The sequence below is a fragment of the Acinonyx jubatus genome, chromosome D2 (genome assembly GCF_027475565.1).
Source record: "Acinonyx jubatus isolate Ajub_Pintada_27869175 chromosome D2, VMU_Ajub_asm_v1.0, whole genome shotgun sequence".
Classification (NCBI taxonomy): domain Eukaryota; kingdom Metazoa; phylum Chordata; class Mammalia; order Carnivora; family Felidae; genus Acinonyx; species Acinonyx jubatus.
Window position 1 is genome coordinate 25253446 of NC_069393.1, and position 26830 is coordinate 25280275.

The following is a 26830-nucleotide window of genomic DNA, read 5'->3' on the forward strand; positions in this document are numbered from 1 at the left end:
CAGGTATTCATTCTTTCACCATATATTATAGCCTTTAAAAATTTCCTCTTTGGGGGCACCTGGGTGGCTCAGTCAAACATCCAACTTTGGCTCAGATCATGAGTTCGAGCCCCGCGTCGGGCTCTGTGCTGACAGCTCAGAGCCTGGAGCCTTTTCAGATTCTGTGTCTTCTTCTGTTTCTGCCCCTCCCCCGCTCACACTCTGTTTCTCTCTCTTTCAAAAATAAATAAACATTAAAAAAATCCTCTTTGTTTTAAGTTTTTTTTTTTTCATTTTGATTATGCTTTTGATTTCTCTATTCATGTATTTACCTCCTGATAGTATGGATTGGTCTACTTTCATTGTAATTTAATTCAATTGCTATCTTCTGAACTTTATCAAAATTAACATTATATTTTACTTAACACAGTTGATTGCACAGTTTTCACTGATATTAATTTAAAACTTTGAAAAATGGAAATGCTAAAATACTAATATTTCCTATTACTTTCATTCCTTCCTCAACTTTCCATTTTGTTAGCATTTTCTTTCTGATTAAAACTTATCTGGTTAGTGTACGTATGACTTTAAATCATATACTTAAATCTATTTGCCAGTTTATCCATCTTTTATCCTCTTCTCTTGAAAATGTTAGTGTTCTTCCCAGCATCAATCTGCCTTCTCCATTCCCTCGTACCTTCTGCCTTCCCAACAGGCCTGTGTTTTGTACAAATATATACCCTTGTCCCACACAACAATATGCCACAGAGATTGCTGTGTTTGGACTCAGGCATTGAACGTTCTTAGTCCACACATGTCAATTAACAATACCTTTTCTTCCAATGGTGTTAGCTTAATAGCAAGCAGGTGAGTTATGCCACCCCAATCTTATTGAAAGAAAGGATTTATATATTGTGCTTATGGGGGAGGTTTGCTCTGACTCTCTCCTGTCAAACGCGAGGGGTGGGAGGGAGGCATGTGACTTGGGTAACTCCTCACAGCTCACTTACAAGTATAAGCATGAGCAGACTTAGAAGGAAACCAATGCTAATGATTATAAAAGAGAGTGCCAAAAACTCCTAGGTCTTTAGTGACGTTTTTAAGGTGCTGATGTACCTGTTTGGGGGCTTCATGTAACTCTGGAATTCTGGACATGTGAAACAATTAATATCCTCATTTTAAAAGTTAGTTGAGGGGCCCCTGGGTGGCTCAGTTGGTTAAGCGGCCGACTTCGGCTCAGGTCATGATCTCGTGGGTCTGTGAGTTCAAGCCCCACGTCGGGCTCTGTGCTGACAGCTCAGAGCCTGAAGCCTGTTTCAGATTCTGTGTCTCCCTCTCTCTGGCCCTCCCCCATTCATTCTCTGTCTCTCTCTCTGTCTCAAAAACAAATAAACGTTAAAAAAAATTTAAAAAAAAGTCAGTTGAGGTGAGACTTAGGGAACATCATTACAGGCATATTAGAATACAACTACATTGATTCACATTCTTCTTCACCTTTACCTCTCATTTTTTCTTACATTTAAATTTTTACATTATCAAGATTTTAAACTGCAAATTGATCACTGCCTGTCTCCTTTGGCACTTGATTAGCCATAGACTATCTGGAACATGGATTTGACACTTCCTCCCTGACTTCCAACTGAGACAATCCTTTACATTTGGCTGACAGGATGCCTTCCTTGAGTAGTGTTTTTTGTTTTGTTTTCTTTTCATTTGTTTGTTTGTTTTCTGAGTATGAAGAAATGCACATAGATGCTATAATCCCAAGAATTCATGCCACTTTTATATTTGAATAACATATTTGTTGGAAAATTTGTCCTTTTTTTGGTATTATATTGTCCTTGCCTCGTGTTGTCTGGGATACCCTTAGGCTTCAAGTGGTTCCTCCAACACGGTGATGCCTCTGCAAAGACTCCACGTAATTTGAATTCTCATTCTCTCTCCTCCGTCCCGGTGGGAACTTTCTAAAAGAAGGTCATTTCGCTGCCTTTGTTAAGAGCTGATGTAAAGAAGGGATGCTCATAAGGAACCCTCAGCACGCCTTTCTTTCTGCCTCCTGTTTGCCTCAGTTATTTGCTCATTTGTTTACTGTGTCCCTATATTTCTATTTCATGGTGGAGATAATGAGCTCTGGGTGTTAATGGTCCTTCTGTTTTTTATCTCTTGCTTTCCTCCAAGCAGGGAATTCCCAACATGTCTAAGACTAGCATTTTTTTAAATTTAGTTTAACTTTATTTTATTTTATTCTGTTTACAGTGAGGCTACTTTTTCCATTGAAATTTCATTGTGTTCTCCTGGGACTGCTATTTGTATGATTCTTCAATAAAGTAATTACTGGCCAATTTCTCAGAATCCAATTATAATTTTTAGTGTTCATGTGAAGACAGATACAGTGTTGGCTGGAGCTGTATAAAGCTGAAGCTTGCCAAGCCGCACAAAATTTCAGAAAACTATCTTATCCATTTACTTATTGATCAGTTACCTTTTATTCTTGATTTCTTTGTGTTTCTTTCTTCATCATGTCAGTTGATAGGTGTAGGCAAAGAGTGTTATTGAGGCCTGGTTCTACTTTGCCATCTCAAATAACATCGAGATTCTGTAAAAAGACCAAAATGCTTTGTTGAAATGACTATTTCTAATCATGTTGTGTAGAAAGGTAAGCACAATGTATGCAAACGTGCTAAAGGGTGTGCAATGGATTCTAGTAGAAATGTTTTGCTCATTTTCTCTAAGAAATTTGTGAGAATACTTAGCTGAAATGCCTTAGGAAATAGTAATTCCTCTTAGCTTGTCTGTATTTTATTTCTTTTTATGTTGTTCTAGAGAGGAAAAATCTCAAACACTTCATGTGTCTTTGTTTCCTCATGCTGGCTTTTTAGTATATCTACTACTTTTTTTTTAATTTTTCATCATTAATGTCATAGCAAGTCTGAAATAGAAACAAAATAACCAAGCACCACATGTAAAGTATCTACACTGTTTAGATAATCACAGCCATAATAACTAAATTTTTAGCACTTAATATATGTCAGGTACTATGCTTGGTGATTTCCCCATAGTAAGTGTTTTAATCTTCACAAAAACTATCATTCACCGATATTGATGTTTCTACCTACCACACAGACCGTGGATCAACAGTTCATGACCTTGTCTAAAGTAAACAAAGATAGTTGAATGGGAGAGTCATGATTTGACTTTGGGGCCATATGATTTGACCACAAACAAAAACCAAAAGACCTAAGGAGTACTATCAGAGACAGTATGAAAAAAAATAGCAATTGTCAAATAATTAAAATCCCTTTTCCCATTGGTGTTTCATAGGTCTGAATAATATGTTTGCCTCAGCTAGACAGCAGGTTATAAAATCTAAAACCCTCTCTGAGAAACTTGGAGTTTCATGGACCTTTAGGAAGATGGATGGCATATGGCTGAGTGAGGCTACCAGGACTTTTCTCCCTATCTTTAAGACCAAGTGCAAGTTTTTCTTGGGAGCAGTCTAAGGGAAGGAACAAGCTTCCCATTCCACCAATGGAATTTTGTGTGGGTATACGAGCAGAAAGAAACCAGATTGTGCAATGGAGTTCTGTGAAACCGTGGAGATTGTATGAAAAAAAAAATGAATATATTCCAAAGGCTCATAAACATGCTACCGGAGGAATGAAGCATCTGTGCTTGGGTGATGCTAATGGGTTATGCAGCTCAGCCTTCTTCACGATGCCTCCTATCCCCACCACATTTAATATTTGCATTAATAATTCTTTTAGGTTCATTGAATTTCTAAATATATTATATACATATTTTTCTGTAAATCAGGCAAATAGAAGAATACTAATATGTAAGTGATGTGATGGAAATAAACCTCACATTATTCATCCATAGACCAATTACCTAGACAAATTCACGTAAATGAATACATTCAGCCAAGTGTTCTGCAACTATTAGTAAAACTACCTAAATTTTGCCTCTGTGAATGCCTCACATTTCCGCTCAAAATACAGAAATGATCAAATCATTTTAAAGGAGTCTGCCTCCCTCTAATATGTTGGCGGGCACATGCTGGCTGCCTACATTACATGTTTCTGGGAAAACTTTTGTTTCTGTACTGAGACGTTACATTAACAGTGTTTCGAGCTTTTATAAATTTGATGTTTTAACATCTGCCCTACGTGTGTATGCTGGATATTTCTTGTTCCAGACACCTCAATAGTATAACTGAGCCACTTTGCCTTGCCCTCTTGCCTCTCTCCTCACCCCCTGTTTCCTCAGAGGGAATCCTCCAAGAGGTGTGCTTTTCAGGTACAAACCAATCAATCTGGAACCCATATAGCAACCACTTCCTTTACTGGGCTTTCCCTGGGCCACTATCCACCTCTCCTAGTTACCCCAGGGCCGGTACCAGACAACTAGGGATAGCCACTATGTCCCAGAGCCTGCTGCAATTATTCAGGCTAGCCAATCCTAAATCTGTATAACCTGCAGTGTCCATTCCTTCCAAGGAAATTACAAAAAAAAACCTCTTCTCTAAGATCCATCCCACCCTCCCTCCCTCCTGATGGACCACAGTGCTTCTTCATGTCTCCCCATCCCATCCAAACCATGGCATTGGGTGCTTCTTCTTCTTGGGAACCATGAATAACAAAATATCTTTTCAATAGGAATGTTTCTTGACCTGTTGTCCTTACCACACCGCAAATTTACTATTAATACGCTATATGTTTTTTATTGAACTGTACTTGGTGCATAATGTTACATTCATCTCAGATGTACAACATAATGATTCTATAAGTCTATACATTATGCTATGCTCACCACATGTGTGGCTACAATCTGTCATCATACAATGCTATTACAGTGCCATTGACTGTATTCCCTATGCTAACATTTTTTCAACCCCGAGACTTATTCTATAACTGGAATCCTGTATCTCTCACTCCACTTCACCCATTTTGTCCATCACTCTACCCTCTCCCCCCTGGCAGCCATCAGTTTTTTCCCGGTATTTATGGGTCTGTTTCTGCTTTCTGTTTGTTTGGTTGGTTGGCTTATTCATTTGTTTGTGTTTTTTAGATTCTACATATAAGTGAAATCATACGGTATTTGTCTTTTTTTGATTTATTTCACTTAGCATAATACCTTCTAGGTCCATCCATGTTGTCACAAATGGCAAGTTCCCATCTTTTTTTATGGCTGAGTAATATTTTATTGTATACATATATTACCACTTTATCCATTCTTCTATCAGTAGACACTAGGGCTGCTTCCATATCTTGGCTGTTGTTAAAATTGCTGCTGTAAACATAGTGGTGCATATATGTTTTCATATTCGTGTTTTTGTTTTCTTTGGGTAAATACGCATTAGTGGAATTATTGGATCATGTGGTTTTCTATTTTTAATTTTTGAGGAACTTCTGTACTCTTTTCCAGTGGCTGCATCAATTTACATTTCCACTAATATTGCATGAGGTTTCCTTTTTCTCTAGATTCTCACCAACCCTTGTTAGTTGATTCTAGCCATTCTTAAAGGTGTAAGGTGATATCTCATTGCTGTTTTGATTTGTGTTTCCCTGATGAGTGATGTTGAGCATCTTTTCATGTGTCTGTTGGACACCTATTCTTCTTTGCAAAAAGTGTCTATTTAGGTACTCTGCCCATTTTTAATTAGATTATTTATGGGTTTTTGGTGTGGAGTTGTGTAAGTTCTTTATATATTTTGGATAATATCCCTTATCATTTGCAAGTATCTTCTACCATTCGATAGGTTGCCTTTTTGTTTTGTTGACAGTTTCTTTTGCTGTGGAGAGGATTTTTATCTCGATGAAGTCTTAATAGTTCATTTTTAAAATTTATTTATTTAAATTCAAGTTAGTTAGCATACAGTGAAGTGTTGGCTTCAGGAGTAGAACCCAGTGATTCATCACTTACATATTTGCTTTTGTTTCCCTTGCCTGAGGATAGGTAGGAAAATGTTTCTGTGGCTGATGTCAAAGAAATTATTGCCTATGTTTTTTTCTAGGAGTTTTATCATTCCATGCTTCACATTTAGGTTTTTATTCATTCTGAGTTTATTTTTGTATATGGAATATAAAAGTGATATGGATTCATTATTTTCCATCTAATAACACACTAGATTTCAAAGTAGCCATGTAGCAGATTTTTCCTCTAGATTTTCAGATATTTTTTGACTTATCTCTGCATTCTTTGCTCTGTCAGCATTTTCTTTGATGCACTGTGGTGAACTCCATTTTCAGGAAAACTTACATTTTTAATTAAATTTTCATTAGGGAATTCAAGATTTAAAAAAATAGCGTTTATTTTTGAGAGAGAGAGAGAGTGTGTGTTTATTTTTGAGACACAGAGAGAGAGAGAGAGAGAGAGAGAGAGAGAGAGAGAGAGAAGCACGAGTGGCGGAGGGGCAGAGAGAAAAGAGGGAGACACAGAATCCAAAGCAGGCTCCAGGCTCTGAACTGTTAGCACAGCGCCCAATGTGGGGCTCAAACTCATGAGCTGTGAGATCATGACCTGAGCTGAAGTCGAATGCTTAACCAACTGAGTCACCCAGGTGCCCCTGGAGAATTCAAGATTTAGATGAAGTTGTGAAGATAATACAGAGAGAGCTCTGTACCTATTGGCCAATTTTCTCCAGTGGTAACATTTTGCAAAACTATAGTACAACATCACAAACAACATTAGACATTGATGGAAGCCTCTGCTCTTTTGTTCTTTTTGTAAAAATACCCTATTTGATCATTGTCCTGGATAAAGGTAGATATCTCAACACCGGATGGCAATGCACCTCCTGTGAAAGCGCTTCCTTTCTCATTTCCCCTCTCCATCATTTTTGCAACAGATGAGAAATATTTGTGTTTAATATCTGTATGTTTTTTAAATGTTTGTTTATTTTTGACAGAGAGAGAGAGAGAGAGAGAGAGAGAGTGTGTGTGTGCATGTGCATGTAAACAAGTTGGGGCAGGGCAGAGAGAGAAGAGGAGAGAGAATATTAAGCAGGCTCCTTGCTGTCAGCACAGAGCCTGATGTGGGGGTCAATGTCACAAACTGCAAAATCATGACCTGAGCTGAAATCAAGAGTTGGACACTTAAATGACTATGACACCCAGGCATTCCTTACATTTGTATGTTTTAATGTCTTGACCAAAATGTATTTCTGTAATTATGGCTTACTCAACAGTTGTTACCATAACAGCATTGATTATCAGGATTAAATGGTCAATATGTACATTGGACTACCATGTGGAAAGATTACAATTTTCAAAACTGTATTTGGACATGATTTGAATTTACGAATTGACATTGATTAGGGACCAATTCCAGCCTTTAGACACTTGTTCCCACCATTTCAATTCTTGCATCTTTAGGGGTTTTCAGATCTTAATTGCATAACTCATTGAGTCTAGACTTGTTGCCATGAACACTTACTATTCCACGTTGCTTATAATTCCAAGAAAGGAAGAAGAAAACAGAATGGTTACTGAAAATAGAAGAAAACTTCATTTAGTGCTTTTATTCAACCTATACTGGGAGTTCAATGCAAACAATAAATTTTCCTTTCTTGAGCACTTTATTTTCAGTATTGTACCCTTATGCTTTGCTGCTTCTTTTTCTTTTGGGCTATTCACTCACACTATAGTTGATGTATATGGTCTCACAGATTTATGATAATGGAAAGAATCTCCATTTTATTTTATTTTTTAAATTTTTATTTGAAAAGAATCTCCTTTTTAAACTGTTCATTTGTCCTGATGTAAGATGTAGCAGCCTAAGTAAAAATGTCAATCTAAAAGCTGAAATTTTCAAATAAATCAGTTTTTGAATACTATTTATTGAAATGAGTTTTTCTTTGCTTTATATGAAACTAACACAGAACAATCAACACTAACAATACTTTACTTCCAAAAGCTGTGATTATTGCCGTTTTTCTGCACTGAAATGACAAATGGAAACTATGTAAATGTTCTGTTCTGTTTTGCTTTGTTTTCCCTTGTGGATTTCTCAGCATCTGCTTTCAAATGTATGAGCGTGTAAATTGAATATATATGATTTTGATGACCTTAAAATAAATGTATGCAATTTGGTAGTCTGATGTACTTATAATTCTACTCAAAAGCTAGATCAAAGCTTTCTTTTTTAAAATACTACCTGTGAATAGAATTTGGTATTAGCATTGTTTGATGTAAAGGTATCAGTATCTTTGGGAGAAACAAGTCAAGACAAGTAGCATACTTCGTTATTTATCTTTCAAAGTAAATAAGTATCTTAGAAAATATTCTCTTCTTAGAAAGCTTTACGATCAAAAAGAGCCAGATTTTTGGAAGTTACTTCCTCTGAGTCCAATCTATGCTCCCATTACAGATCCCTCGTGTTGTTATTTGTGCTTTAGCCTCTTTGGGGGATTGATAGAAACAACATCTATGGAACCTACACTTTCAAAGCCACATCTACTTGTAACATCCCTTGTGGAAATTTCACCTTACCCAACAATATCCCCCTATAAACCTGACTAGTGTATGCTTAATTTAGCACCTCAAAGCAATTCAACTGAAATGTTTTCTTAGACATAGTAAGTTTGCACAAAGGTTTTATATTACATCTGTGCTGAAACTTTCAGCAGTTCAGTTCTGTTTCATATACTCTCCTTATTCCAATAAAATTATCTTTCAATTAGGTGCTTAGAATATTGTGTTCTATTAAATTTACATTTAAATTAAAAATAAATAAATAAAGGAATATGTACTAACTACTCAGACATTTCCTAGCTGCTACACTAGATTCCTATATGCAGTTCATAGCTTTTAAAGTTAATGAGCTCCTATATATTGGTAGTTAGCTGAATTTTTTTCATGGTTAGAATATTTTGTGTAGCATTGAAAATACCATTAAGCCACTTAGTGTTTTAAACGGAGTCATCCTAATGGATGCCTTTCAAAATATTAAAACAATTTTCCTGCTTTTCTAAAAGCCTGGTGGGGGGAGCACAATTGAATGGAGATGTTCAAGTGGTTTTAAAAGTCATTGAACATGTATCATTTTGGCAGATAGGACAGCTTGAACTGATGCAAAATAAATCCCTGTTGCTTGTAGACAAGATGCTCCATAAGTAGGAGAGAATTCCTTTGTCCTAGATAAAAAGAAAGCTATATACACCATTGAAAGTATGTTTTCCCTTTAGTTCCTTTCAAAACAAGCTTAAATGGATTTAAATAGCCCAAAGTATTGAATACTTTTGGAGAAGACTGCAGAGATCATGCTGATCTAATTAGAAAAATTGCATGCTTTTTATATGCCATTTTCCTTTTTATTAGCCAATTGGAAATAATATATTATCAAAGGGAAACTCACTTTTCTTTTTTATGTAGTGCTCTTGCCCTATGTTCACTAGCTCGGATGCTGCAGTTCTATATTAAGCTTTTTGAATATGGACGTGACCCTTAATTCTTTGCTCTAGTTCACTCCTTTGGATAAGGAAGATCGCATCCCACCCTACTATTTAGTAAATTACCACTCTGAGGAACTGAATGCCACCCTAGCGCATTAAACCTCAAAGACTTAATGCACTTTCATAGAACTAACTCAGAGTTATTTGCACACTGGAACCTGCAGGCAAGCTGGGAGAAAGAGAACTAATAAAAGTGTTCATAATGCACTTACACTGTAAAGTATCAGGATACTTTTATGCAACATTGAATGATAACACACTCAGAGTGTTTTCAGTGATTTTACCTGAAAAGAAAATTTCTACGCAGTTATCTAAACTGTTTTGACCCTTGTTTGGGGACACTGCTTAGCACTATTGATGAGCCAGCTGTGCCGAGAGCTCCCTAGATCCAGAGGAGTCATGCTGACCAGACTCAACTGCTCCCCAGTGCCCACTGGCTTGGCTTTTTTCTGTCCCCAAACAAATCTGTTTTGAAATTTTCATATTGCCTGTACCCAAACCCCTCTTTGTTTCTTCCCAAATCGCACTTATCAGAAAATGAGCTCATTACCTGCACTACTGAGTTTATAGGCATCAGTGATAACCTATTTCAAGTAAGCCCTCCTTTTTTTTTCTTTTATAAAACTTTCTGTAGATTCTGACACAAGTTTTGTTACTTTTTTTTTTTTATCTCTTTAAAAATGTGTTGTTTCTTCTTTTGAATACTAATGCTTCCTCCTCTTGGTGATGACCCTCTTGGTCTTCACTAGAACCACCAAATATGCACTTTATGCAGATTTTGACTTCTTTTACATTATGTCTCTTATGGGCTTTTTCTCTAGTGCGTATAATATTCTCACCGAACCATTCCTAAAAAATGCTTCTTTCTTCTGACTGTTCTCTTTATTGCACTGTCAGAGTTACTACCTTCACGCTGTCGCCAGGAAACTGAAAAATAACTATAATCAATATAAAAGTTGAGTATCAGATTTTGGGCACATGTCTGAACAGTGATCAGCCTGATTCATAAATGTCATTCTTCTCACTTAGATGGCATAAAGCTAAGGTAACTCCTTGTTGCTGAATTTTATTATCCAGACATTGTTGAACAGATAGATGAATGAGTAAATGAAAAATAAAGAAGACTTATTTTCATCAGATTTGGTCCTGTGTCATGGCTGTACCAAGGAGAAACTTGTAGCAAATGTTTGAAACCGGAGGAAGCTGTAGGGAGTTACTTTTGTTGGCCACATTTTGGTATGTAACTTAATCATAGTAATGTAGCAGAGAAATTGGGTGGATTTATTTCTCTATCATTGCAGAAATTTCTAGGTATCATTGTAGAGGTCCCCAACAGATCTTATCTTGGTATAAGGTGCCACCCACAGAAGTACTTGGGATCCTATAAGTAGGAGCCTAGATTTTGATCAACTTTGCCTCAAAAACCACTTTTAGACCAACTTTGCCTTAAACATAAAATCATACTCTGATACTCAGTCTTCTACTTCCGTTTATTTTAACCCTGTAGAGCTACAAGGGCCAAAAGAGGAACTTTAAGACTCACTCATTTTGGTCAATTGATTTCAAAAATGTCCCCAAATATTCACTTGTTTCTCTATTTAGACCCTTTCAAATGAAACTGCAGATTCTCCCATCAAGAGATAGAACCTATTACCCCCTTCCTGTGAATTTGGCTGCTATGTTGACTTCTCTGCAACAAAATTTGGTAGAAATGACAATGTGCTGGCTCTGGAATAGTATCAAGAGCCCTTGCACTTTTTATGCTCTTTCTTTTAAAATGATGCCACTGTCATGTGAACAATCCCAGCTGGCAGAGGCCATCCTCAACAAGCCTATAGACACTGTGGATTTGGTGGATGATTCTTTCCTTCAATGAATAATGAGGCTTAGTTTTATCATCTCCAAGAGTACTTAATAATCTTAAAATATTTCTCTGATGATTAAAAAAATTTTTTTAATGTAAGCATGAGCCACCTAGTAGATATTCAACAATAATTTATGTTGTGTTATACTATTTTCCCTTCTTCTCCAGATGTTTTATTGTTTTAGTCCATTTATTCATTTCTGTTAAACTCAGCAAAACAGGTATCGAATGTCATTGCCTGGCTTTGGGCTGAGGTTCTGAGATTCCAAAGATAGATAATACTTGAAACTCGTCTTAAGAATCATATAAGCTTTCACACAAACTATTAATTAGGTCACTGTACTGGCTACTTCGCCAGGAGTCTCTCAGTTTCCTTTCATTGCCAACTCTCCAGTCTTACCTTCTATATTTCCATGAAACTGTTTTATCAGAAGATAAAACTGACCCAGTCACTCCTCTTTCTTATAAAAATAAAATAAACACGATGCTATTGATCTCTGATTTGTATCATGTTACTAAGGATTACTCTATACATTTCTTACAGCACACATGCTTTTTCAGTCTTTTAAACCATTCTCTATCTCCTCTAAACCTTGGGCTCCTCATCAGTAAAACAGACATAAAATCTTCTTCATATATCAAATGATTAAATATGATAAAGAGTTGAAAGCCCTTAGAACATCATAGTAGCACTCAGGAAAAGGTAGCTATTTCTATTGTTTCTATTCTAATATATTCAATGTGTATCCTTACTTCTCTCACCACCATTCTCTCATACACCATTCAATGTGTATCCTTACTTCTCTCACCACTACTTCCGCTGATTTTATCTCTATTATCTGTTAACAAAGCCTTCCTTTTGCAAAAGTGAACTCTCCGTAATCTTGACAAGTGAGGCTCTTTAATTCTATCTTAAGAATCATTACAAGCTAGTTCCCCTGAAAAGGCTTTCCCATCCACTTTCCACCTTGTGTTTTTTTTATTCATCTTTAAGAATCAGTTCCAATATTACTTCCTTAGTGAAATGTTACTTCATTCCTTGAGGCAGAACTAGATATTTTATTTTTTGTGACCCACAGTTGTCTCACTCTTATCTCTGAAATGTCACTTATCAGGCTATCTTGCAATTTGTTTATTTTCATATGTTGGTTTGTGTATATTTTAAGGACATGTACTTTTTATCTATAATTTTATGTCCTTAGGGTCACAATATTGGTTCAACAAATATTGGGATAATTAATATGCACACTTGAGGATTATTCTAAAAAGCATCGATATTCTTCGGCTAGTATTTTAATTTAAGCTTTTGTTTTCATTTCTTTCTAATTGTGCATAGCCTTTTTACATCTCTCTTACTCCTAGGTCTCTTCTGTTTTAAGAGAGAACATAGTCATAGAATAATTTCAGAACTGTAAAATAGTTCTGCTTCCTAAAAGCTCAAACAACAAAAAGCACATCCCATCAGAAATGATTTCTATATATGTTTTAAGACTTTAAAGTGGCACATTCAATTTATTTCTTTAAAATGATTTTTTTTGGTGGTTGTTAATAGGCAAGTATTCATGCATTACCCTAATTTTTAAAAGTTCCAGATTTTCAATATAAAGGATGAATAAATATGATTAGTATATGTGGTAAATTCTACTGAGATAAATATCTGGTTTGGCCTTGACTAAGCATTTTTTTAGTAGGAATTGACCAAGATGGCTCTCATGTTCTGCTCAACTTGACTAAGTTTTAGATAGGCCTTTTTCCTGATTATAGGTCACTATCCTTTTTCTGAGAGCATGTACTTTAGAGAACTCACAATTATAAATTCTTTCTCTGGCACTTTGATATTTAAATCTTCCTCCAGCTTCTTGCCAAGATTACAACCCAGGAATGTCTGTCTCAAGATTCTGAGAGCCATCCTTTTGAGATACAACTAATCAAGAAAGATAAGGCTACTGTCTCCCAGCATCTTTGGGAGGGTAGAATATTAACTTCAGTATAAGCCAATTAGTAAACACACATAGTCTAAGCACATTGACCAACACGTTTTTACCAACTCACCCCATTGCTGAGAAACTCTCCTGACTTTTGTTTTAGTGGAGTTGAGTTTTGCTTCTGTCCCCGATTCAAACAGTTTTGACCACTATTACAAGTCTTTAATTAAGTTGTCCTCGCTTGTTTAATCTGGTGCAATTTTTCGTTGATAGCTGTTGATGTACACTATAAAAAAAGTTGTAGATATCTATTTCACAGTGTGGATATATTAGTTTCCTTTTGTTGCTGTAACAAATTGCCATGAACTTATTGACTTAGAACAACACGAATTTATTCTCTTACAGTTCTGAAGGTCAGGAATCTGCAATCAGTTTTATTGGACCAAAGTCAAGGAGTCAGCAGAGAGGGCTCTTTCTGAAGGATATGTGAAGAGTGTATCCTTTCGAATTCTCTTTCCCAGATTCTTTGTTTACATTTTGTGGCGTATGGCCCCTTCCTCCATCTTCAGAGCCAGTGGCATAGCACCTGCAAATCTCATTCTGCTTCCATCATTGAATTCTGTGCCTTCTCTGATCTCTTTCCTGGACCACCCCCCTGGAAAATCCAGCATAATATCTCCATCTCAAGATCATTAACTCAATCACACAAATTTTTATAGTTTCTGATGCAGATTCGGATGCAGATATCTGGCAGGGGCCATTATTCAGCATTATACACACTGGGTTGAAAAGCCCCTAAGTCTGCAAATAAACGCATAGCTGGGAACTATTTCATTCCTAAGCTTACCAAAAGAATCAAATTTTAGTTACATGTTGTTTGGAAAGACTGAAGACCAATGGGCAACGTTAAGAATTCAAACTTCCTTTGCTTATATTGGCCCAACACTTGCATCTGTACCTACAAGACAAATGCACAGATGCAAATCTCATTCATGTTACTGAGGATTTTGCAATTTACAAAATAAGCTTCTATGCTGCTTACCATCTGGGCTTGTGAGGGTTTTAGGATAACGTTACTTTCTTTTTACGTGATATCGTTTTAAAATATTGATAAGAATGGTGACAGAATTGCAGAATTACAGTAATATTTTTAATTATTTCCACCTTAATGCTTGCCGAGTAGGCGCTATGATAAAGGACGTTGGACTCGACTAAAGCTCATCATTTAGATCACCAAATGTATAAATTGTTGTTTAATTTTATGTATGCCAAAGTGAAAAGAATTTTTCGAAATGCAAAGGGTCTTTACAAAGCTATCTTTCATCACGTGAGTGCACTATGTGAGTTTTACCCTAAACCACCGCAGGGACTCCCCCATGAAACTCAAAATAAAAGGCAAAACCCGAAAAATAACTTACAAGGCCTTACAATGACCAGTGCCCTCACTAACTCTTCCAAGGCCACCCAGTCTCCTCGTTCTTCCTCCCACATGCCAGGCAAATTCCTGCCTTGCCATATTTGTACTTGTTCTCTCCACCAGAACACTTTTTTTCAGAGAGCTTCATGGCTCACTGATTCTGCCCATTAAGTCTTTGTCAAAAGTCACTGTATGCTAACTAATTTGGATGTAAATTAAAAAAAAAAAAAGTCACTTTCTTAGTGAGGTCTTTCCAGACCCGATCACATAATTTAAAATTTCACCCTGCTCCCATATTACTTATTTGTTTGTTTGTTTATTGAGACATTTACTTACATATGTCTTTACTTTTTTATTTAAATGAAATGAAAGTTTATAATGTGAAATGCATAAACCTTAAATATTTCACGTAGAAATCTCGTTTCTCCTACGCGTCCTGAGCACCTTCTTTCTGCTCCCGCAACCAACTGTTCTCATTTCAATCACTGTAAATTAACATTTCCTGTGCTTGAAGTTCATTAAATGGGATCTCCAGAATGTACTCTTTTGTGTACGGATTCTTTCATCCGATATTTTTGAAAGTAATCCGTGACATCTGATCTACTTTTCATTATCCATCCTCTTGTTGATGGAGTTATACGTTGTTTCCAGTTTAGTGGAGTTATGTATTGTTTCTAGTTTGGGGCTTTTCAAAATAAAGCTACTCAAAAAAGTTTTGTGTATTCTTTTTTAGACACAGAGTTTTATTTCTGTTGTATAAACACCCGTATTAACTACAATTCTCCAGAGAACCAGAACCCACAAGATGGGTGTTTCTACATTAAGAGAGATTTGTTTCAATGAATTTTTTCACATGGTTGCAGAGGCTTGGCAAGTACAAAATCGGATGAGGTAGATCGGCAGATGGAGATTCAGGGAAGAGCTGTAGTTCAAGGTATAAACTGGTCAGCTGGCAGAATTTCTTTTTGCTTAAGAGAGGCCGGTCTTTATTAAGGCCTTCAACTGATTGGATGAGGCCCATCCACATTATAAAGGACAATTTGCTTTACTCGAAGTCCACTGATTTAAATGTTAATCTCATCTAAAACCACCTTCACAGAAATACCCAGAAAAACATTTGACTAAATATCTGGGCCCCATGACCCAGCCAAAAGGACACATAAAATTATCCACTACGAGTAGTTTTTATTTTTTTTCTTCTAATATTTATAATTCCTATCTTAGTTTTTGTTACCTAATTGCATTTGGATCATTAGCTTAATATTGAATGAGAAGTGAGATTAAGCATCCATACTCCATTTTCTATCTTAAAGAGAAAAGTCAATATCTTACCATTACATATTACATTGGCAGTATGTTTTTCTAAATATCCTTTATCATATTGCAGATATAGTTTTAATTTTATTTTAAAAGAAATAATCAATGGGCACTAAATTTTGCCAAACCTTTTTCCCCACCTATTGAGATGATTATATACTTTTGTTCTTTATTCTATTAATGTAATGAATTGCACTGATTGGTTCTAAATATTAAAACAACTCTCAACTCCTGAGATAAACCTCAGTTTGGGACATGATATGCTATCTTTTTATGTATATATATATATATATATATATATTTCTGGACTTAATTTGTTGATGCTTTGGGCATTTATGTTAATTAAAGACAATGCTTTATAATTTTTTTTTAATTTAATGAATTTGAGTTAGATAGTGTTTTCCCCTTCTTTATTTTTTGAGGCATGAAACTTTTGTGATACTGTGTACCCTTCAGAATCTTCCACTTTTGGTTAAGGAATTGAGTCAATGTAGGAAAATTGGATTTTCTCCCTAGGAATATGAAATCAGGTGTCAAAGAATAAAGAATATTGTCAGGCTCCTCAGTAGTGAAGATGAAGAATCTGGGTTTGAACCATTGGGAAACCCACCAATCAGAAAGATAGAATTTCCTGGGTTCTGTGCTGACAACTCAGAGCCTGGAGCCTGCTTCGGATTCTGTGTCTCCCTTTCTCTCTGCCCCTCCCCCACTCATGCTCTGTCTCTCTCTCTCTCTCAAAAAATAAATAAACATTTTTAAAAAATTTAAAAATGGGCCTCCTGGGTGGTTCAGTCGGTTAAGTGTCCAACTTTGGCTCAGGTCATGATCTCGTCATCGTGGGTTTGAGTCCCACATCAGGCTCTTTGCTGACAGCTCAGAGCCTGGAGCCTGCTTTGGATTCTGTGTCTCCTTCTCTCTGTCCCTCCCCCGCTCATGCTCTGTCTCTCTCTCTGTCTCTCTCTTTCTCTCTCTCAAAAATAAATGAACATTTTTTTTTTTAGAAAGGTAGCTAGAATTAGAGAAAATGACCTTGAAGTAGAGACGAAGCATGAGGCCATGAGTGAGAGAGATAGATACTTTCTACTTTCAAGGCACAGTTTCTCTTGAAGGAACTGCACTTTCTCTCCTCACATTTCATTAAATTCCCCTAAAATTTAAAATAAATTCTCTTTTATGGGAGACCAAGGGTGGAAGAACATTACCAAAATGAGCTCTGGTTGCCATTTATATATTTCTTTGTTATGTGTTTTTAAAAATTGGGTTTGGGGCACCTGGGTGGCTCAGCTGGTTAAGCTTCCGACCTTTGGTTTCAGCCCAGGTCATGATCTCACAGTTAATGGGTTCGAGCGCTGTGTGTTCTGTGCTGACAGTATGGAGCTTGCTTGGGATTCTCTCTCTGTCTCTCTGTCTCTCTCTCTCTCTCTCTCTCCCCCTTCCTCTCTGTCTCTCAAAATAAATAAATAAAAAACAAAAAATTTGGGTTTGATTTTGGAAAATACAATTTGGAAAGTGTGAACAATTCTCAGAGGACAGAAAGGAACTGGAGGTAGGGAGGTTGACAAGCATTCTGGCAGCTTGCACGAATTTATTAATATTCAATTTCTTTAATCAAATAGCTGACTGATACGACATTACCGGTGAAAGCCTGGTTAAATTTTACTCCCGTCTCTATATTATGTGCAGAGTATGCTTTATTTATGACATATATAAATTCAATATGTAACCTTTGTGTTTCATAAGTATATTTTTGTCCCTAATGGAATCTGATAATGAAATGCTTTAAAAACCTCTGAGACTTTTGGGTACGCAAACAACTTTAAGTTTAAATTAACTTAAGAATTGATTTCCACTTCAAGCAGTGTTTTACGAAATGCGAAGTATGGATTGGACTACGTCTTCAAGAAAGAATCTTCAAATTGATAAGTCTAAATTTTACCCTTGAACACTGTTTCAGCTTAACACTGTTTAGAGATGAAAAGCCCCACGACACCTAATTTAGTGGCAAATGCATACAAATATCCCCAAGGAAATTTCTTCTCAGATAATAGCCAAAGTGTGAAAACTGCCTTTTACTCAGGTGGCTGTTTTCCACCCTCATCCTCTGGAACGGGCAGGGCATATATATATACATACATATATATATATATATATATATATATATACACACACACACACACATATATATATACACACACACATATATATATGTATATATATATATATATATATATATATATATACATATATATATTCTCTTTTATATATACCCAGGAGAGAATCCTGAGAGAATAAGAAAGAAAGAAAGAAAGAAAGAAAGAAAGAAAGAGAAAGAAAAGAAAAAGAAAAGAAAAGAAAAGAAAAAAAGAAACGAAAAGAGAAAAGAAACCTGAATTAAGAGCATTTTTATCTTCAAATCATGTTAGGTCTGCTCTTTGTTCACTTGTGATTTCATAAATAATGACATCTCTGGTTAGCATTGATTTAGTAGAAACCTTATTCTTTATAATTCTGTACACTTTTTCTAGATAATTTTGTATTCTCCCACAGCATGGATAGCCTTTGTCATCATAAGGACAATTGGACTGTTTATTTTTGGTTTAAAAATTATATACGTATTTATGTATACATATGTATATATATGCGCAAATGTATATGTGTATGTGTATATTCTTCTGAACTCTCTTTGGAAACTAGTATGTTTTATATTAATGTTTTAAAAAAATCTACATGTTGGTGTAAAACTGTAGAAAATGATCGTCAACTTTCTTTCTGGGATTTACTTATTTGAAAAAATGAATTGATAAAATGGTTGCCAATGGATGGGCCCTAAATGAATAATTTTTCAGTCCACTTTCGCTATTGAATTTATTTTATTTTCAAATGATTTTAAGTTAAATTTCAGTTAGCTAATATGTAGTGCAACATTGGTCTCAGAAGTAAAATTTAGTGGGGCCCCTGGGTGGCTCAGTCTGTTGAGCCTCCGACTTTGGCTCAGGTCATGATCCCGTGGTTCCTGAGTTGGAGCCCGGCATTGGATTCTGTACTGACAGCTCAGAGCCTGAAGCCTGCTTCAGAGTATGTGTCTCCCTCTCTCTCTGCCCCTCCCTTGCTCATGCGCTGTCTCTGTCTCTCAATAATAAGTAAATGTCAAAAAAATTAAAAAGAAGTAAACTTTAGTGATTTATCACTTACATACAACACCCAGGGCTCATCATAACAGGTGCTCTCTTTAATACCCATCACCCATCTATTGAATTCAGATGTACATTGGATATTATTTTTTAAAAGATCTTTTGCATTTTCTTTAAAATTCTTTCTGCTTCATATTTGAGCTTTGTCCGTGAAAGAGGGGCTGGTTACTGAGAGCTTGGATGGGAGGGCAATGGGGTTGGGGGACTTCAATTCTTCTCATTTAGTCTGAAGCAAGAAGTCCACTCCCTTATTCGATTTTCAGAATAAGGATGGGAAATGGGGAGTTGCATGTACTTTATTTGAAGCTTCAGACACCAGAGTGTTTCACACCTATGAAAGGAAAAGTTTCCAGTCTTGCCAATTTATCAGAAGGCCAGTTAGGCTGAAATTAGGGATGTTTCTGACTACGGGGTCTCTGGAAAGCCCAGACACAGATAAGATATAATTTTGTACAGGGAACTTTGGTAATAGGAAAATGTAGTAGAACATTACCATGGGGTTAGACCTGCGGAAAACCCTGTCGCTGGCCCTTATTTGAACCTCGGTCAATTTCCTACCCAGAAAGCATGAACTCTCCTCACGTTTCTATTTCCTTTCTACCATGAAATGAAAACTGTGCCCTCTCAGGAGTCAGTAAACAAGGATATCGTATGCAGCAAGTTTTAATTCTTTCATCAGATAAGTTTATCCTTAAAACAAGTTCCAGAGAAATCTAACATTTAAAAAGGGTGGCGTTTAGTTCTTCACAGACCACACAAATCTTCCATACCAGTATGTCCATATTTTGGAAAGCTTTTAGTTTGAACTATTTTGAAACTTACAGAAATGTTGCAAACTTTGGATAGTTTCTATTTACTGCTCACCCAGCATCCACTAATGTTAACACCTTACTAACAGGATATTGTCAAACCAGGAAATTAACATTCTTTATTCAAATTTTACTGGTTTCTCTACTAATGTCCATTTTCTGTTCTAGAAGACTATCTAGGATACTGTGTTACATTTACCTACTTTTTAATTAAGAAACTTTATTTTTTAATTTTTTTTAAAAAAATTACATCAAATTAGTTATCATATAGTGCAACAATGATTTCAGGAGTAGATTCCTTAGTGCCCCTTACCCATTTAGCCCATCCCCCCCTCCCACAACCCTCCAGTAACCCTCAGTTTGTTCTCCATATTTATGAGAAACTTTATTTTTAGAGCAATTTTAGGTCACAAAAAATTATGTGGAAAATACAGTGTTTTAATATGCCCCCGTCCCCACACATGGATAACCTCCCCTATTATCAACATTTCTTATTAGACTAGTACATTTGTTATAGTCCATGAACCTACACTGATACATCATTATCACCCAAAGTCCAGAGTTTACACTAAGGTTCACTCTTAGTGTTGTACATTCTATGGGTTTGACAAATGTAAGTGACATGTATTATCAAATAGTTTCACGGTCCTAAAAATTCTCTATGCTCTATTCATGACTTCTTCCTCCTTAACCCCTGGAAACCATTAATCTTTTTGCTATCTCCATAGTTTTGCCTTTTCCAAAGGCAAAGGACTGTTGGAATCCCACATTATGTCACTTTTCCAGATTGACCTTTCACACTTAATGAAATGCATTTAAGTTTCTTCTTTGTTTTTTCATAGTTTGATAGCTCATTTCTTTTTAGTGATAAATAACATTCCATTGTCTAGATACACCAGTTTATTAATCCATTCACTTACTGAAAGACATCTTGGTTACTTCCATGTTTGAGCAATTACGAATACAGCTACCATAAACATGTATAAACATGAAACATCTACTATAAACATAAAAGATACATTTTATGTCCACACAAATTGAAAACATGTTTTCATGTTTGAAACATAAGATTTCATGACTTGAACACTTATCAAAATATAAGTGTTGGGTTATATATATATATATATATATATATATATATATATACCGGGTGTGTGTATATATATATATACCAATTCATGAGGGTAAATACCAAGAGGTGTGACATCTGGATCAAATTGTAAGCATATGTTCAGTTTTGTAAGAAACTGCCAAATTGTCTTCCAAAGTGTCAGTACCATTTTGCCTTCCCACCAGCAATGGATGAGAGTTCCTGTTGCTCCGTGTTCTTTCCAGCATTTGCTGGTGTCAGTGTTCTGGATATTGGTTATTCTAATAGGTGTTAGGGTTGCATTTAGTTTTTATTTCTCTTCGTGTCCTCCAATTTTCAATAATTCCTCAAGCTTTTTTTTTTTCTTTCATGATCTTGAAACTTTTGGAGAATTATCGGTTATTTTCTAGAATGTCCCTCCATTTGGGTTTGTCTGATATTTTCTCATGATCAAAATGAGACGAATTTATGCTGTTTTGACAATAATACTAAGTACTTTTTTTTCTTTGTCCATGTGTCTTACCAAGGGGTTTATGAGACTAATATGATAATCTTATGAGTTGGGATATTAAACTTACCCAATTGGTTATGATGGTCTTTGCTGTTTCTGGACTATACATTACTAATCTTTGTAGTAAAGAAGTATATCTTAGGGGAAATACTTTAAAACCATCCAAACCATTTTTCTCTTCAAACTCCCACCAAATATTAGCATCAATAGTTGGGTCTAAGAGTTAAAAAAAAACAATATTATCAACACTTATCCTTCCTTATTGGAAAGGAGATGGAACATAGATTGGACTCAGGAATGACAGCTATATTTTCTCCTAAACAATTGTATGGATCAGCAGGAACTTTTATTTTTACCTTACTCTTTTCATTTTTTCCCCCTAGGGGATATGGGGGCATAGAAAGTATTGAGAATTGGGAATTCATTGTTGGACATTGGGCATCTTAATTTTAACTGACTGTTGGGCAGTCTAGTAGAGTTATTAAGCATGGAATTCTTATTAATCAAATTCTTAGGGAAAAGTTAGGGCTGCAGATAAATCCTGGGGTTGTCAGAATACAGATGGTACTAACCATAGGACCAGATGACATCACTTAAGGAGGGAGTATTGGTAGTGAAAGAAAGGAATTGTGAATTAAGCACATGACAACCCATTATTTAGGAAGTAGGGAAAAGAGACTGAAAAGGATGCTGAGAAGGAAATACAAAAGGAGTGGGATTAAAATGAAGGGTGCTTGATATACCACGGCTAAAGAAAGAAAGGATTTCTACAAGGAATGATTATCTATTTTGTCAAATGCAGTAGAAATGGCCACCAAAATGATGATCGAGAACAAACCACTGGATTTAGCAAGATGGTATTCATATACTTAAGGTAATACTGCAGAGCCGATTCTAACTTACTTTTTCCTCTTTATGCTATCATCCTGATCGCCTGCTCCTTGCAAAGACAGCATATCATTATATTTCCAATTTCAGCCTATTTTTTTCTCCCATTCTAAGGTTTTAGGTAGGCTCAGGGACATGCTTGTAAGAAAGCGACACCCATTCCTCCTTGGATGACAGCTATTCTTTGTGGAAAGTACCATCTACTTGTGACCAATGTGTGTTTCCTGACACCTTGCAAGGCATAAATGTTTTCTTGAACATCTTCATGAACCAGGTTCAATTTTCCTGCATTGGACAGCCTTGTTTTCATAGATTTTATTTTGTGCTTGTTTTTATTTCCTAGTTTCACTGACGATTCAGTTTCCTTTTCTGTTTATTCTTTTCCTTCTTTTTCTTTTTAAAGTAGGTTTCAAAGAAAGGACAGTAGCAGTCCATTTTTTATTCACTGTGTCTCTACCTACATGCAATAAAGTTATATAAAACAAAGCTCTGTATTGTTTTGTTCCAAATTACAATACAATTCAACAGTTACCTGAAATGGAACCTGGAACTTAGAAGCAGACATTCAATAAATATTTATTAAATAAGTGAAAAAAATATTTTACTGGAAGTTCAGTTAATTCAAAATCGCACTTCAAAACTCCATGATCTCTAGTTATTTTATTTTAATTTTTTAAAGTTTATTTATTTTTAGAGAGAGTGTAAGTGGGGGAGCAGCAGAAAGAGGGAGAGAGAATCCCAAGCAGGCTCCATGTTTTCATCACCCAGCCCGACATGGAGCCCAGTCCCACAAACTATGAGATCATGACCTGAGCAGCAATCAAGAGTCAGACGCTTAACCCACTGAGCCACGCAGGCACCCCTCTACTTCTTCTTCTTTTTTTTTAATGTGATATTCTCTGAAATGTATGGAGTTCATTATATTTTTTCTGATTTTTAAATTCTATTTGCTCTATAAAAGATTTTTGAGGGTGGTGTTGTTTCTGTTTTGATTTGTTACCATTCCTTCAAGTAGTTGTTTTTTTTTCAGATGTTTGGTGGTCATTCAAAACTATCTGCTAATCTTTACATTTTAGTTGTCTTAATTACCTTTTTTTTTCTTTTCTTTTTTTTTTTTTTTTTTTTGGTATCCTATCTGGGGATTATGGGATACAGAAAGATATGGTATCTGGATGGATTTTCTGTTTGTTTTTATCCTGGAATGTGTGTGGCCTATAATTCTTATCTCTTCAGTTACAGGGCTAACATTCAATTATTTAATCTAAGGCAAATAGTTCTGCTTCCAGTTACTTAGCCCAAATGAAGAATATGTTAGTAGTCAACGCTCCTTACTGTTCTGACTTGTTGATTAATTAATCAGTTTGATGAATACCCTCAGGCTTCTTAATCTGGGCTTGGAGCTTCACTGAACTGTTCTTAATTTTCTCTTCTGTTCAAGTGGAATTTCTAGACTCATTTTATCTATCTTCCAGATTGTTAAAATGCATTTTCTTGTACATGTCAATATCAAATAGACATAATGTTTCACAGCTAGCATCTGAGGTTAGAAACAACGGAGGCTTAAATAAGGAAGAAGTTGGAAACTTCTTACCAAATCCAGGGGCTAGGAGTCCAAAATACACCTGGGGGTCTCACAGTGTTTTCAGAGCTTCAGGTTCCTACCTTTGTGTCCACTATACTTAGCTTATCAAGGTACAGTGGTATCGTGGAGCTCCAGCCACTAGGCCTACATTGCAGATAGGAAGTGGGAACAGCGAAGGCAAGAAGAACACATACAAGCTGTCTGTACTCCTCCTAAGGAACTTTCTCTGAGGTCTCACCTTATAAATCCCTTATGCTTCACTGACTACAGTGGGCTGTAAGAAGCTAGGGCATGGAATCATATAGTACAGTACTACTTAAAGTGTGATCCTTGGATGATGCTGGCCTACAAAATGTTGGCTTCTCATCTATGAAGAGATTAATAGAGAAAGTGAGAGCGAGTAATGGGAAACTCGATAGAAATTTGACAGTTGGACAACATATGAATTGTATTTTACAAAATAAATGAACCACATCAGATTAGGAAGAATAAGTAAAATGAAATAAAAATAAAATCCTGGTCCTTCACCTGGAATAAAAGTGGATTCTTTGATCACTGAAGAAACAGAGAATGGAGATTGGGAAGTCATCTAGACACCTCTACCACAGCGATAATCTCGATAAGGCTGCTGACAAAGGACAGAGAGTGGAGGTTCCAGAATTTCCACATGGTAGTTACCCTGGGACTTGACAACTTCTTTCCAACTTTTCCCAGGAAAGTATTTCCTGGGGAATATCTAGATTTCTGGCTTGGTAAGAGGTAAAGGAGAAAATATTAACTGATTATGCAGAATTGGATTAAATGATAGATCTTATAGCATGAAGGGGTAGGGGATGGGATGAAGGTATGTTTAGAAATACATTAAAAAATTAAGGGAGAGCTGTTGTGTAGAGTAGAAATGCAAGATCTGTTCTGACTCTGAATAAATGACATAAAAGCAATTTGTAATAGACACCCCTTTTTTTTCAAATTTGAGAATGCATTTTGAGATCTTTAGTTAGGAAAAAATCCCTTATTGATTTGCTGAAATGGGCAGATATATTTTTGAGTTAAAGAAAACAGATTTATAATAAATCAAAATAATAACATTATTTAATTTTAACTAGTTAGTATTTATTCCAACATACAATATGAACATTTAGTTTACATTTTTAAAAAAAATTTTAATGTTTATTTATTTTTGAAGGAGAGAGAGACAAAGTGTGATTGAGGGAGGGGCAGAAAGAGAGGGAGACACAGAATCCGAAGCAGGCTTCAGGCTCCGAGCTGTCAGCACAGAGCCTGATGTGGAGCTTGAACTCACAAACTGTGAGATCATGACCTGAGCCAAAGTTGGACGCTCAACCAACTGAGTCACCCAGGCACCCCCACATTTTTTTTTACTTGCACATGATTTCAAATAAATTATAATGTAATGTCTTATCACTAAATCAACGTGAGAGTGCTATGGACTGAATTGTGTTCCCTCAAAATTTATATGTTGAAACCCCAACCCCTAACGTGATGATATTTGGAAGTGGAGTCTTTGGGAGCTAATTAGTTATGAGGATGGAGCTCCCATCCTGTTGTTATGAAAAACAAAAACAAAAACAAAAACAAAAACAAAAACAAAACAAACATGTGAGGACACAGCAAGAAGATAGCCATCTGTAAGCCAGGAACCTTGATTTTGGACTTCTTGATCTCAGTCTTCCCAACTATGAGAAATAAATTTCTGTTTTTTAAGCCACCTTCTCTGGTATTTTGTTATAGAAGCCAGAGTAGACTAATACATAAGGTTAATAGAGAAGTAACATTTCTTCATGAAGTCAAGATACTTAGGGAATTGACATTATATTCAAATGTATTTTGCTTAATATTTTAATTTTCTTCATGCCATTAATACATGTGCTTGGAGGAATAAACACTCCAACTAAAACGGCATTTATTTCAACCGATCAGATCTATGAAATAATATTTTATGATCACCTTCCCTAGGTACTCATACCACTATAGTGAATTTAGTCATGTCTTTCACTTGGTTATTGTCTTTTGGTTAATTTGTTAAGACAAGTCCATTGAATTATACAGATTTTATTCTTTTATTCTTTGGCTAATTTTGCATGCACCATAAATATATAAATATTTTATTAAATATATAACTCCAATATTGCAACATTTTAGAATATATGTTAAAAACCTTCAGGATTTATTTATTTTTCCAAACGGCACATAGGATTTTAGGATCAAGAGACAGAATTTAATCAAATTATAGGATTTCAACATCTAGTCACATTTTAATCATATTCTCATCCATCCTAATTCTAAATAAGAGGTGGAGAAAACACAATACTATAACCTGTTCTTAAAAATTGAATAATCTTGGGGCGCCTGGGTGGCTCAGTCGGTTAAGCGTCCGACTTCAGCTCAGGTCATGCTCTCACGGTTCCTGAGTTCAAGCCCTGCGTCGGGCTCTGTGCTGACAGCTCAGAGCCTGGAGCCTGTTTCCGATTCTGTCTCCCTCTCTCTCTCTGACCCTCCCCTGTTCATGCTCTGTCTCAAAAATAAATAAATGTTGAATTGAATAATCTAGGAGTATGTTTTCTATTTTATTGTGATATCTCAATTGGCTATTCCAATTTAGTCATACCCGTGATTCATTAAAAAGCATTTTCTCTTCTGAAACATACTCCCCTATCCTGAGTAAATTTGCTTGAATGATGTCATTTACATAGGTTTGGGCTTATATCCCATTTCTTGAAGTGGATTTCAGGATTCAAAAAGAAATTATGCTTATAAATTTTGAAGGTAAGGACCCTCTAGGAAC

General features: G+C 35.8%; 1 long non-coding RNA gene across 1 annotated transcript in view; it reads right to left on the reverse strand.

Annotated features, from left to right (window-relative positions):
- Positions 1-7158: 7158 nt before the first annotated feature.
- The window catches only part of LOC106967207 (uncharacterized), a 36255-nt gene continuing 16583 nt past the window's right edge, over positions 7159-26830 (reverse strand). The window contains exons 3-4 of the long non-coding RNA XR_008292193.1: positions 15871-15942; positions 7159-7465 (exon numbers count right to left, since the gene is read on the reverse strand). This is a non-coding gene — a long non-coding RNA (uncharacterized LOC106967207). The remainder of the gene's footprint in view (positions 7466-15870; positions 15943-26830) is intronic.